This window comes from Rhinatrema bivittatum, chromosome 3 (assembly GCF_901001135.1).
Source record: "Rhinatrema bivittatum chromosome 3, aRhiBiv1.1, whole genome shotgun sequence".
Taxonomy (NCBI): Eukaryota; Metazoa; Chordata; class Amphibia; order Gymnophiona; family Rhinatrematidae; genus Rhinatrema; species Rhinatrema bivittatum.
In genome coordinates, this window is record NC_042617.1 from 332,246,828 (window position 1) to 332,261,590 (window position 14,763).

Here is a 14,763-nt window from a genome sequence, read left to right on the forward strand (position 1 = left end):
GGCAGTGGTGACTGAGGACTGGGATAGTAGGAGATCTCCTTCTCTGATAACTGGCAGTGGTGACTGAGGACTGGGATAGTAGGAGATCTCCTTCTCTGATAACTGGCAGTGGTGACTGAGGACTGGGATAGTAGGAGGTCTCCTTCTCTGATAACTGGCAGTGGTGACCGAGGGCTGGGATAGTAGGAGGTCTCCTTCTCTGATAACTGGCAGTGGTGACTGAGGGCTGGGATAGTAGGAGATCTCCTTCTCTGATAACTTCCAGTGGTGACCGAGGGCTGGGATAGTAGGAGATCTCCTTCTCTGATAACTGGCAGTGGTGACTGAGGACTGGGATAGTAGGAGGTCTGCTTCTCTGATAACTTCCAGTGGTGACTGAGGACTGGGATAGTAGGAGGTCTCCTTCTCTGATAACTTCCAGTGGTGACTGAGGACTGGGATAGTAGGAGGTCTGCTTCTCTGATAACTGGCAGTGGTGACTGAGGGATGGGATAGTAGGAGATCTCCTTCTCTGATAACTGGCAGTGGTGACTGAGGGCTGGGATAGTAGGAGGTCTGCTTCTCTGATAACTGGCAGTGGTGACTGAGGGATGGGATAGTAGGAGATCTCCTTCTCTGATAACTTCCAGTGGTGACTGAGGACTGGGATAGTAGGAGGTCTGCTTCTCTGATAACTGGCAGTGGTGACTGAGGGATGGGATAGTAGGAGATCTCCTTCTCTGATAACTTCCAGTGGTGACTGAGGGCTGGGATAGTAGGAGGTCTGCTTCTCTGATAACTGGCAGTGGTGCCCGAGGGCTGGGATAGTAGGAGGTCTCCTTCTTGATGTGCTGCTGCTTATGTGCTCACACAGTGAGTGCCTCCAGTCCAGCACTGCTGCATGATGGTGTAAAGTTCCTGCTTGCTGCCAGCAGTTCCCCATTCTGCAGCAGCCCCCTCCCTTTCCCAATCTCATGCTCTAACAGACTCACTGGTTCCAGGACCAGATGCTTCTCTCAGAGCTCAGTGCAGTCACCTCAGACTGAAGTCTCCCCAACACTGCACAGGCACTTTCTCCTGGCTTACCCCCTTCCTTCCTTCGCCTGTAACTTGCCTCCATTTCTTCACAACCCTCCCACCACTCTTGTGCATTCCCATTGACTGCAGGCTACACAATCTGCTGCTTCTATGGTTCCTCAGGCTCTGCTCTGCCTACCAACTCCAGGGGGGGGGGGGGGGGGGAGGACCAGAAGTGAGAGAAAATTAAGCCTGGAGAAAGCCATTAACCCAAAGTAGCACAGCTCCAGATGGAAACCTGCTTTCTCTTGTGGAGCCAGTGCAGCCAGAGCTGGTGTGAGGGTGTTAGGTGTCATAAGCAAACCTTACAGCCTCGCACACACTCCGGCTCCCACCCTTCCCACAATTAAATTTAAAATGTACGTTTATAGTGACAGAGTTTACTGAAAAAGAATATTCAGTATTCTAAGGTTAAAATGTCACTTAAAACATGAGTGTTATTTACATGCACTACTGTGGTACCAACCGGAAAACTCTGCAAAAAAGACACCTGCAGTCATATGGTATTGAGACTATTGTAAAGCTGGTCGGCTCTCAGAAAGCTTGAAGTAAACTTAATTACAATATTGTAAACCTCCCATACGAAAAGCACATTAACTGCCAGCACTCAAACAGTAACAACCCTACCTATGAAAAGGCAACACTTCAACTATTACACCAGGCCCTAAAACACCAATACACCTGATATTAGGAAAACAGAGCAAGCCAAGCTGAAACTACATGCTAGTAAAATATCTCACCTCAGTCACACATGCAGAACACAGATGGACCCTCACTAAATACAGAATAAAGAGACAAAGTATAACTAGAAACATGCAGACAAAAACTGCCACCCCGTAACAAGACAAACTCCGTATGCAGTGCAACAATGAAAAAACAGAAACATCACCATTCCTTATTAAGCATCAAACAATAAAATCAAGATATAAGAATCATCAATCATAATAGTAAAATCATAATCATAAAAAGAATAAATATTCAAAACAGCTGCTGAAAAGAATACCCAATAATAATTTTGTAAATTATTCCCAAATACCCTCAAAAGCAGAATATAAATCAAATAAATAAAATATTTAAAAGCAGAAGACATCAAATAACACCCAGTTATTAAAACTAATATGGCTACCCCCCCACCATGCTCTCCATACCTGGGAAATTTTGATTTCAAGTCACCCTGAAATTGTCATGGATTAGTTTGGGGAGGGAGTGGTACAACTTTCTTCTCTCTCTCTCACATACCCATATTCTCCAATACACACACACACATACTTGCTTACTCACACATCCTCACACACGTTCTCTGTCATATGCTCTCTCACATACACATACATATGCTCTCTCACATACATACATGCACACACATTCTCTCTTATGCACACACTCTCTCTCTCTCCTCAGAACATACAAACAGAGGCTTCCTCGGGCCTGCACAGCTTCTTTCTCATATACCCATGCAGTCTTATATGCTATTTGCTCACATGCACACATGCTCCTACACATGTTCACCCACATGATCTCTTACATACTATTTGCTCACACATATGCTCTCTCACACATACTTGCTCTCTCTCACACACACACAAATGCTCTCTCCCTCTCCCCGGAACATACCAATAGCAGAAACCTGCTCCCTGGGTCTGTGCAATGCCTCTCACACATACATACACATTCTGTCTTACATTCTATGTACTCATACACATTCTCACTCTCTCTCTCCAAGGAACATCAGCCTTCTTTCTTCAGTCATGTGGCTCCACTGACACAACAGCCTCCTTGCCGCACAGCTCGCGAGCACAAAAGCATCTTTTGGCCATGCAACCCTTTAGGTGCAACCAGGGGTGGCTCAAGGCACTCTGCTGCCTGAGGCGAGGGAAGAGATGGTGCTCCTCCCGCCCCGAGGCACGGTGCAGTGAAGGTCAAATCACTAACAGGTCGATACAGTAACGTTGAGTTAAAGATTCCCCGTCTGTAACGTGCTGGGAGCGCACAATACAGACGAGTAAGGCCATCCAGCGATACAGTCTCCAGTTTCACGCGTCCTTAGCGCTTCCTAAACCCTTTCCTAAACCCTTTCCGCACCCAGCATGTAAATGAACGAAAAAGCTGTATAATGAAGGAATTAGCTATTCCCCTGCGATACTGTAACGGGCGCTGATATTAACTCCTCCGTAACCCGCTGTTCTGCCGCGGCCTTAACCTGCTAGTTTACCGCCTCCCCCTAGTAGGAGTTAGTGTAGTGTAGTGTAGTGTAAAAACATTGCTTACCCGCCCTGGTCCCGTCCGGTCTCCTGCAGCCCCGTCCGGTCCCCTCCTCCCGAAGCAAAAAAAACAAAAAAACGAAAAAGTAGCAAGGCTCGGGCCTGCTACGGTAAGTGTAAAAAGTGTAAAAAGTGTAAAAAGTGTAAAAAACAAAAAACCTGTGTGTTATATAAAAAAATAAAACAATTTTAAATACCTGTCGGAGGGCCGTGGGTCCAGGCGGCCGGTGGGCGGCGGGCAGCCATCAGCGGCATCCGGTAGTCCCTTCTCCCGATTTCGCACGGGCATTCATCCAGGCAGAGGGAGCCGACGGCGAACGACCTCCGGCTCCCCCTGCCTGGATGAGCGCCAAAATCGCACGGGCGGGTCGGCAGCTGGGGGGGGGGGGCGGCAGCAGGATCCGGGAGCGGCGGGTAGGCAGCAGCGGGGTCCGGGGGGGCAGCGGCAGCAGGATCCAGGGGCGGCAGCGAGATCCGGGGAGCGAGTAGCGGCAGCGTGTTCGATCGGGCAGGCAGGTAGGTGGCAAAAAAAAGATGGCCGCCTGCACGGGAAAAGCGTGCAATTGGCCGCTGAAGACATGACGTCACGACGTTTGGCGTCACGGGGTGTGACGTCACGTCTTCAGCGGCCAATTGCAGCTTTCCCCCGTGCAGGCGGCCATCTTTTTTTCCCACCTACCTGCCCGATCGAACACGCTGCCGCTACTCGCCCCCCGGATCTCGCTGCCACTGCCGCCCCTAGATCCTGCTGCCGCTGCCCCCCGGACCCCGCTGCTGCCTACCCGCCGCTCCCGGATCCTGCTGCCGCCCCCCCGCTGCCGCTGCCCCCCCCCCCCCCCACTGCCGACCCGCCCGGGCGATTTTGGCGCTCATCCAGGCAGGGGGAGCCGGAGGTCGTTCGCCGTCGGCTCCCTCTGCCTGGATGAATGCCCGTGCGAAATCGGGAGAAGGGACTACCGGATGCCGCTGATGGCTGCCCGCCGCCCACCGGCCGCCTGGACCCACGGCCCTCCGACAGGTATTTAAAATTTGTTTATTTTTTTATATAACACACAGGTTTTTTGTTTTTTACACTTTTTACACTTTTTACACTTTTTTACACTTTTTTACACTTCCTGGTGCCTGTCATTTCAAATGTCATTTGAAATGACAGGTACCAGCGCACCCAGGTTACTGTATAGGCGCTGTTACAGCGCCTATACAGTAAAATGGGTTGCGCGGGCATAACCCTTCCCTAACGCTTCACAGCCGCGGCATGCATTTGCATGCGATTAGAAGAGAGAATCAGGCGTTAGGTCAGGAGAACTGTGCGTGTGGGGAGGAAGGGTGCGCCTGACACTGCCGCACTGTTTTTACCGCGGCCTTACTGTATCGAGCCGTGAGATAGCAAGGAGGTGGTGTCCCCTTGGAATCTGGTCCTCTCAATGATTTTAAATAGTGGGGAAGTGCACAGGAATATTTCTAAGCAGCTGGCAATCCTGCCACACTTCTTAAGCCTACCATCTACATCCCACCATTCCCCAGCATTTGCACCCTGGGGAACTGGGAGATGGACGAATGGTGAGGGTCTATGCATGGTGTACTCCCTTACAAGGGTATTAGTTGCTTGGTGAACCTTACAGCCTTGCTCTGCCCCACCCCAAGCTCTCACCACACACAGTTACAAACTATGCATAACAACAACAGGTTTTACATGAAAAAGGACTTTCAAAGTGCAGTCTTCTGATGTAAAAATATTACTTACCAATGATTCACCTGAATCCCCAATAGTATCAATTTTACTACTATGGCTGCACAGCAAATCAAAAGTCACAAATGCCAGTAGTGTGTCATAATTAGGATAAGGACGCAGGATATTAATGACCTGTCATAATAGGCTTCATCTTATGCATAAATTCGCTTAGATGAGTAACCTTATATTTAATCATCGGTCAAATCCAACAAATATTTTTTGATGCTTTTTCTTATGCAATTTTTTCTTATGCAGTGTGCAAATTGTGCAATTATTTTAAAATCCAATCACTTAGCTTAGAACTTCGCTGAAGCCTGGAACAATAAACATGCCCGACATGGAACCATGTTTCGAACTCCCGTTGTTCTTTCTCAAGGGCTTAGTTCAGCGTCTACGAGAACAATGCATTTATGTCTCAAAAAATGTTTAGCTGATATCATAGAGTTTGACAAAGCAGTTAAATCAGTTTAGTAGGCACAATCATCAAAAAGGCGGTATGGCTAGGCACTTACTGTAATTGTAGTCCGACTTGATTTCAAATTCAAAGGTTTGTGTAATGGCGTTGCCGCGTGTGTTTCCTGTGAACTTACCGGATGCAGTGTCATTAATATATGCATCGGTGATGTGGATATAATTTTATGATGTAAGAGATCTCAGGTGAGTGTGTACCATTCCACTGCTAAATTCAAACCATTGGGATGGACTGTATTTAGTTTGAAAATCCAAAATTGTTCTCGATAGTTGAGCATTGCTTTACTGTTACCACCTCTGGGTAACAGGTCATTAATATCCTGCGTCCTTATCCTAATTATGACACACTACTGGCATTTGTGACTTTTGTTTTAAAATATTACTTACAACAACATGGCACTGCTATGATGCCAGTGAGGAGACGCTGCAAAAAAGACACTTGGCGCCCACATGGTATTATTGTAAAAATGTATTTGGTTTGGGTTTAGTCCTCAAGAAAGTCATGAATAAACTGAATTGCAATTATAATTATAGTAATCCTCCCTTACCAAAATTGCACTAACATCCAGCACTCAAAAAGAAAGAACCCTATCCATGAAAATGCAACAATTCAAATATTACATCAGGCCCTAAAAACCAATTCATCCCCTATTAAGAAAACAGAATAAGACAGATTGTTATAGATCCCTAAATAGAAATTACACAATAGCAGAATATCACACTTCCATCACACATTAGAACACAGACATTCACCAAATACAGAATAAAGTGACCATAAAGTAAAAATTGAAATATGCAGACAAAAACTGAATCGTAAATTGCAAAAAGCCAGATTCTGTAGGCAGCACAACAATGGAAAACCAGAAATATCACCATTCCTCATAAAACAATAAAATCAGGAAATATAAAACATCAATCATAATAATAAAACCATACTAATAAAAAACATATTTTAAGACAGCTGACAATCAGAATAACATTCTAAAATTAATTTCATATTAATTAAATTTTTTTAAGTTCCCAAACATCAATAAAATGTCAAAACAGCAGACACATTAGATAACATCCAAAACCAATTAAAATTAATAAGTATAAAAAAATGTCCAGCTTTTCATACCTGGGAGTTTTGATTTCCAGTCACCCTGAAATTGTCCTGGATTAGCAGGGGAAGGGGTGAGGACTACACACAACTTTGTCCATTCTCTCTCATATACACACACTTTCTAACACATATATGCTCATTCTCACATACAAGTTTGCTTACATTTACACATGCTGTCTCACACACACACACACACACATGCTCACTCTCACATGCTCTGACACACTTGCTCATATTCCCATATGCTCTCTCTCACACTCACATGCTCTTTCACACACAAGCTGGTTCACACTGTCACATACACACACACTCACTCATATAAGCTCGCTCACACAAGCTCACTCATGTGCTTATTCTCCACATGCTCTCATATACACACATGCTCACACGCTCCCCTTTCCCTTCCTTCTCACTCACCCCTTCTCTTCCCTTTCATCCTCTCACTCTCTCAGCTCCCTTTGCTTTCCTTCTCTCCCTCTTCTGAAACACTCCTTATCTCTTCCCTTCCTTCCCCCCTTCTGTCCACCCTTTTCACTCAATCCTTTCCCTTCCATTCCCTCTCACTCACACTCACATGCCCCCTTCTCTTAAACCCCACACACCAGGTCTCTTCTTTCTTCCTGCACGTGGGATGTAAGATCCCCGCAGGCACGTCAAAATCCACTGCCGGCGTGGGATCCCCACAGGCATGTCTAGCTGCTACTGCTGTCATCTTCTTGCCCGTGGCGCCTGGGATCAGCATGGGCGTGTCATAAATCTGTGCCACCAACGCCACTATCTTCTTTATGCTCGCTGGGGCTGTGATCCCAGTGGGGCACATCATAATTCCAACTGTCGCCAGTGTCTTCTTTCCCGCGGTGCCTGGAACCCCTGCAGGCACGTCATTGATCCATTTCACCACCACCATCTTCTTGCAGGGGCTGGATCCCTGCATTGCATCGGTCTGTGACAGGGATCTCTTCACTTCAGTCACGTGGCTGAAAAGAAGAGGCCCCTGTCGGCTGGGCCGCGAGGCAAAAAAGAGAAGGCCGGGCAGCCCAAATGACAGTGACCTCTTCTCTTCAGCCGTGCGGCTCAGCCGACAAGGGTCTCTTTCTTTTCTGTGGCCCAGCCGACAGGGGCCTCTTTCTTTACTGCCACGTGGCTCAGCTAACAGGAGTCTTCTTCTTTTCCGCGGCCCGGCCCAGCACAAGTTAGCTCTGCAACCACGTGACTAGTCTGATTGGCCCACAGGGGCATGCCCAAAGCCCTGATAGGCCAATCAGCCCCTGATGGCACCCCTCCCCCTGTTGTCATCCGGGGTGGACTGCTCCCCCTCGCTCCCCCCCCCCCCCTTAGCATGCCTCTGCACCCAGCCAGTCTGGTTTGCAGGATATCCATTGTATGCAAATCTCTCTCATGCATATTCATTGCGGATATCCTGAAAACCAGGCTTGTTTGTGGCTCCCGAGGACTGGAGTTAGCCACCCCTGTTATAAGCACTCCCCATTGACTCTATTTATTTTCTACATTTATATGACTGCCTCTGCAGCAAAGAGATATAGGCATGCACCAAGACATGCAATATGAAATGCAATAAAAAAGCCAGATAGTATACATAATCACTGTACAGATAATACAAACCTAATATCATTACTGTTTGGGATCCTGCCAAGTACTTGTGACCTGGATTGGCCAATGTTGGAAACAGGATACTCAGCAAACGCCTGTACAAGTTTTCAGACTGCTTCTGAAGAAACATCTGAGGAACCGCTTCTACTTCTGAGAGAGTTTCCCTCCTTCTTCTTCCCTGGGCTAGGATCCTGACTCTTCTCCAGCTGAGGAAGCTTTTGAAAAGAAGTTGGCCATAGAGGCAAAAACTCATAATAAAAACTTTTTAAAATATATCCAAAGCAGAAAGCCTGTGAGGGAGTCAGTTGGACCGTTAGATGACCGAGGGTAAAGAGGCAACTTAGAGAAGATAAGGCCATCATGGAAAGACTAAACAACTTCTTTGCTTTGGTGTTTACTGAAGAAGATGATGGGGAGATACCCGTTCCGGAGACGATTTTCAAGGGTGATGATTCAGATGAACTGAACCAAATCATGGTGTACCTGGAAGATGTGCTAGGCCAGATTGACAAAATGAAGAGTAGTAACTCACCTAGACCAGGGTTCTGAAAGAACAAAAAAATGAAATTTCAGACCTATTTCAATTAATTTGTAACCTATTACTAAAATCATCTGTTGTACCTGAAGACTGGAAGGTGGCCAATATAACCCCAATATTTAAAAAGGGCTCCAGGGGTGATACGGGAACCTATAGGCCAGTGAGCCTGAATTCAGTGCTGGGAAAAATCATGGAAAATGTTATAAAGAATAAAATCACAAAACATTTAGATAGACATGGTTTGATGGGACACAGCCAACATGGATTAACCTAAGGGAAGTCTTGCCTCACAAATCTCCTAGATTTTTTTAAAGGTGTGAATAAACATGTGGACAAAAGTGAACCAGTAGATGTGATGTATTTGGATTTTCAGAAAGCATTTGACAAAGTCCCGCATGAGAGGCTTCTAAGAAAACTAAAAATTAATGGGATAGGAGGTGATGCCCTTTTGTGGATTGCAAGCTTGTTAAAAGCCAGGAAACAGAGTAGGATTAAATGGCCTGTTTTCACAGTTGAAAAAGGTAAACAGTGGAGTGCCTCAAGTATCTGTACTTGGACCGGTGCTTTTTAATATATTTATAAATGATCTGGAAAGGGGTACGACGAGTGAGGTGATCAAATTTGCAGATGACACTAAATTATGCAGAATAGTTAAGTCTCAAGTGGATTGTGATAAATTGCAGGAGGACCTTGTGAGACTGGAAGATTGGGTTTCCAAATGGCAGATGAAATTTAACGTGGACAAGTGCAAAGTGATGCATATAGGGAAAAATAACCCTTGCAGTAGTTACACAATATTAGATTCTATCTTAGGAGTTACTGCCCAGGAAAGAGGCATCATAGTGGATAATACATTTAAAATATTGGCTCAGTGTGCTGTGGTAATCAAAAATGCAAACAGAATTTTAGGATTTATTAAGAATGTAATGGCAAATAAAACAATGGATGTCATAATGCCTCTGTATTGCTCCATAGTAAGACCACACCTTGAATACTGTGTGCAATTCTGGTCACCACATCTCAAAAAAGATATAGTTGCACTGGAGAAAGTGCAGAGAAGGGTGACAAAAATGATAAGGTGCTTGGAATGGCTCCCCTATGAGGAAAGTCTAAAGAAGTTAGGACTGTTCAGTTTGGAGAAGGGACGACTGAGGGGGAAGATATGATAGAGGTCTACAAAATCATGAAAGGACTTGAACAAGTTAATGTACATCGGTTATTTATTCTCTCAGATAATAGAAGGACTAGGGGGCATTCCATGAAGTTAGCAAGTAGCTAATTTAAAACAAATCAAAGAAAATAATTTTTCACTCAGTGCATAGTTAAGCTTTGGAATTCATTGCCAGAAGATGTGGTTACGGGAGCTAGTGTAACTGGGTTTAAAAAAGATTTAGATAAGTTCCTAGAGGAAAAATCCATAAATTTATATTAATTAATAAGCAATAATAGTTTGAGATCTATTTAATGTTTGGGCACTTGCCAGGTACTTGTGACTTGGATTGGCCACTGTTGGAAACAGGATGCTTGGCTTGATGGACCCTTGGTCTGACCCAGTATGGCATATCTTATGTTTTTATATAAGAGAAACATAGAAATGACGGTAGAAAAGGACCAAACAGTCCATCCAATCTGCCCAGCAAGCTTATGGTAGAATCAGTCGTACCATATAGGTCTCCCCCATAATGGTAGCATCGGGACATGCCATCTGCCGTACTATACAAGTTACCCCCATACTTAGTTTCTCAAATTGTCAAAGTCAGGGCCCTTGGTTGCTATCTGAGTGCAATTCCCCATTTCTTCTTGCCGTTGAAGCAGAGAGCAGTGATGGAGTTGCATCAAAAGTATAAGGCTTATTGGTTAAGGGTACTAACAGTGTTCTTAACACCTGTTACAGATAAGCAACTCTGCTTTATTTCTATTTATTATTTATTTGGGAATCTTATAACCCACTTTCTCCTATACAATAATTCAGTGCGGATAACAATTTAAACATACATAATTCTTTCAACACATTTAAAATAATCATAATACATGCTTTTAAAAACATAAATATCCCAAAATAAAATTATATTTGCCTAAAAGGCATGTTTATGCAAATGCGGTGTGATACAAAAATGTTTTAAAGCCCTTTCTACAGTTTTTCAGATCTGTTCCTAATCTCAGTTCTTTTGGGATGGAATGCCAGAGTGAGGGGGCTGCATCTATCATCACATCCTATGTTTCGTTCCCATTTGAAGTTTCGTTTCAGGTGCCTGCTTTCAGAACAAATGGAATGCAGTTACTTGCGTGCAGAGGTACTGAGGAAGGAAGCATTTATTAACCATATAAAGGGTGGAGGAGTAGCCTAGTGGTTAGCGCTGTGGGCTATAAATGAGGGATGTCAGCATGCAAATCCCACTGCTGCTCCTTGTGACCTGGGGCAAGTCACTTCATCCCACTTTGCCACAGCTACAAACTTTAGGGTCTCATGTTCTTAGCAGTTTTCTTGTAGACACAGAATGGAAGAAACATTAGTAAATCGGGTCCTTAGATTGTGATCCCTCTGGGGACAGGGAAATACTTATGGTCCCTGACTGTAATGAGCACTGAAGTGCCTGAAGGGTGTAATATGAATCAAATAAATAAATAAAGGATACTGGTAATAGTGGTGGCTTTTGTATCCGGTTTCCATTATACCAAAATTCGGTGATTACAACGCTATCCAAGTCTACCTCTGCCACGGGGACCTCCAAGTCAGGGATTTTGTTAACAAGCCTTCAAGTGTTGGCACACATGACTTTCCAAGACAGTTCTTTATGTAACAAATTGATTTCTTGTCCTTTTAAGTGAGATGTAAGCATCTTACCATCGTGCTTTTTAAAAGACTTGCCTGCAGGCCATGTGAGATGTTGTGCTGAATAATTCAAATTGCTTTTTGGGCACTGCGTACCTGCAGCCTATTAGCTGGAAACCTCCTTCAGGCTCCTTTAATGTGCTCTCTTCTAACCAGGACAGGAAGATTATGTTCTTATTAGCCCTTGAGTAACACAGTAGTTTATAATGAATACTAATGCTATTGCTGTTATGACTGCTACTGCAATTACAGTGCAGCCACCAAAAGTAAATCATATACAACTGACATGCTCAGAGCATCACGCACATGTCGCTCAGCTCCCAGTGTCTGTAATAAGATAATATTTTGAAATTATTTTAAAGGTTTAAACCTTTGAAGAAGGGGCCTGGGTGGTCTTGTAAGCTTATATATATGTTACGATTTCTTTTGTTGTTCCTTTAACCGTAGCATCTGGCAAGTGGGTGCAGTCACACCTGCTTCAGCAGGACAAACTTAATAACTTTATTGTTCCTGATTCTAAAAGTTTGCCCTCCTAGGACATTGCTACAAACCACTCTCTGTAGAAGGCCTCAGAAGGACGAGTCATTACGGAAATGGTTTGGTTTGGAAACTGAGAGGGTTCAAATTTGCCGCAGGCATTTTCATCTCATTATTTTTTTTTTTATAGAGGGTGTATCTCCTCCCCCATCTTCCTGGTAATTTCAGGGCCTAATGCCTACTTGGCTCTCCAGGACCTGAGGCCCAGGATGCAAAAATCGTTCACCAGGTTCTCATCAGCACAGCACACTATGAAAACTGGCTGCAATCTCTTTCAGTAGCTTTCAAAACAGCATTGGCTCTCCTGATATCTTGCCAAGGCAATATTTTGCTCAGGTGCGCTGCCAGCACATCTCTGGTGCCTCTGAGAAAGAACAAACTGTGCTGTGAGGCTAATGGTGTGGGATTTGTTTCAAAAGATGAGAATGAAAGACCTTGATGTGTGTACCCTAGAAGAGGGGAGACAAGGGGGATATGATGCAGATATTGAGGGTCAGTCTTCATAGGGATTGTGTGCATAAAATCGAGACCTAAGTGTATATGCAGCCCTTGTGCATGGTAAGTGAATTCCATTAGGTGAAAGACAGAGCAGAACAGAACGGGGTTTGGAATTACGCGTTCAAGTACGTATGTTGTAAGCGGTGGACTGTACTCACAACTTATCTGCAGGTTTTTACACTTGGTATTCGAGCCGTGGAAATGGAATTGCAAGGTTTTTTTTTTGTCTGCAGTTTTTGGATGGGAGATTTGGATTAACTGGTGAGGGTGCAGGGTGAATTGATGGAAGGTCTCTAGATGGAGATGTTGGTGAATTGGTGATTAAAAGTACGTGCACAAGTATTTTCGGAAGCAGAGTATGCACATACATTATAAAATACCTGGCTCACGGACTTTTATAAAAGAGTTGCACAGACTCTGTGGATCCCTGCATTACACAATGTGCACATACTGTGTGACTTCCATCACCCAGTTTATAAAATACAGCCTTAACTTTAGACGCAGGTATGTGCTGACTTCTGCACACGATTGAAAATTTCCCTCTCTATTACCTGAAAGGTATTAATGCACAAGAATCAAGGATTTCTCAATGGAAAGGAAGCTGTGGAACTAGAGGTCATAATATGAAGCTCCAAGGGGGGGTAGACTTGGGACACAATGTCAGGAAATATTTTTTTTTTTGGCGGAGAGGGTGGTGGATGCCTGCAGTGCTCTCCTAGAGATGATTATGAAGACTGAAAAACAGTAGCAGACTTCAAAAAAGTATTGCAATAAACAGAGAGGATCCCTAGTGGCAAGAGAATGGCAGTGAAGCACTGGGGTAAGTTGCACGGAGTGGCAGTAACAGCTGAAAATAGCAGTGGTAGGACTGAATTGTGCTTCCAGATAGGCATAGGGTGTTCTGCATGGAGTGGTGGTGACGCCCGTGGAAGACACACAGAGAGAGGGCTGTCGAGCTCCCATGTGGGACTTTGTATGCACACCTGCCTGAGGTGGATGGGTCTTTTTGCTTTTTATCTGTTGGCATTTACTGTCTTGATGTGATACTATGCTCTGGATCTGTCCTGGCCAGACTCAGACTCTTGTCAATGCCCTGAAACAAACGCTTATGTTTTTTCAAGGACTAGTGGCCTTCAAACGTTTGAATAGCAGTTATTTGGAACCTCTCTGGAAAAAAATAAAAATATTTACATACTAGCTAGTCATTCTCCTTTGCCTTAGCCATACTTGTAAAGGTAAAGCATTACCGTAAGGAACTATTCAAAATTTTTAAGAATTCAACTTCTGAGGGGGGATATGATAGAAATCTACAAAATCATGAAAGGACTTGAATAAGTTAATGTAAATTGGTTATTTACTCTATCAGATAATAGAAGGACATGAAGTTAGCAAATAGCTCATTTAAAACAAATTGAAGAAAATTCTTTTTCACTCAATGCACAATTAAGCTCTAGAATTCATTGCCAGAGGATGTGGTTACAGCAGTTTGTGTAACTGGGTGTAAAAAAGGTTTGGATAAGTCCTTAGAGGATAAATTCATAAACTGTTATGACAGTAATTAATAAGCAATAGTAGCTTGTGATTTATCTAATCTTTGGGTATTTGCCAAGTACTTGTGCCCTGCATTGTCCACTGTTGGAAATTGGATACTGGGCTTGATGGGCCCTTGGTCTGACCCGGTATGGCATATCTTATGTTATGTTCTTATGTTATGCTCTTTACATTCTTTCTCTTTCAAAAAAACCCAAACAAATCCTTCCTCTGAATTTATAAATGTCAGCGACTTGCAGAGTGGTGAAGAACCAGATGGAGAACGCAAGTAAACCAGGAGATGAGAATTCATTGGAAGCATCATGGATGCGGCTTCAACAGTAAAAACTTCTGATTGGGCTGCAAATCCTGTTTATGCCATTGCAAAGCTGTGGCCAGCCTGAAAGACCTTTTCCATGTGCGGGGTCCCATCTCTTTGTGTGGGGGACCTTGCATGCCCTGGTGCTCCGTCGCAAAGCTCTGGCAAGCCTGACGGATTCCCTGCTGATGTTAATGAAACGTGCACCTGTGGGGTGGTGAATCTCGTTGTGCAACTGTGATAATCGCTTTTCTTTTTCTTTCCTTCTCAGTCCAGGA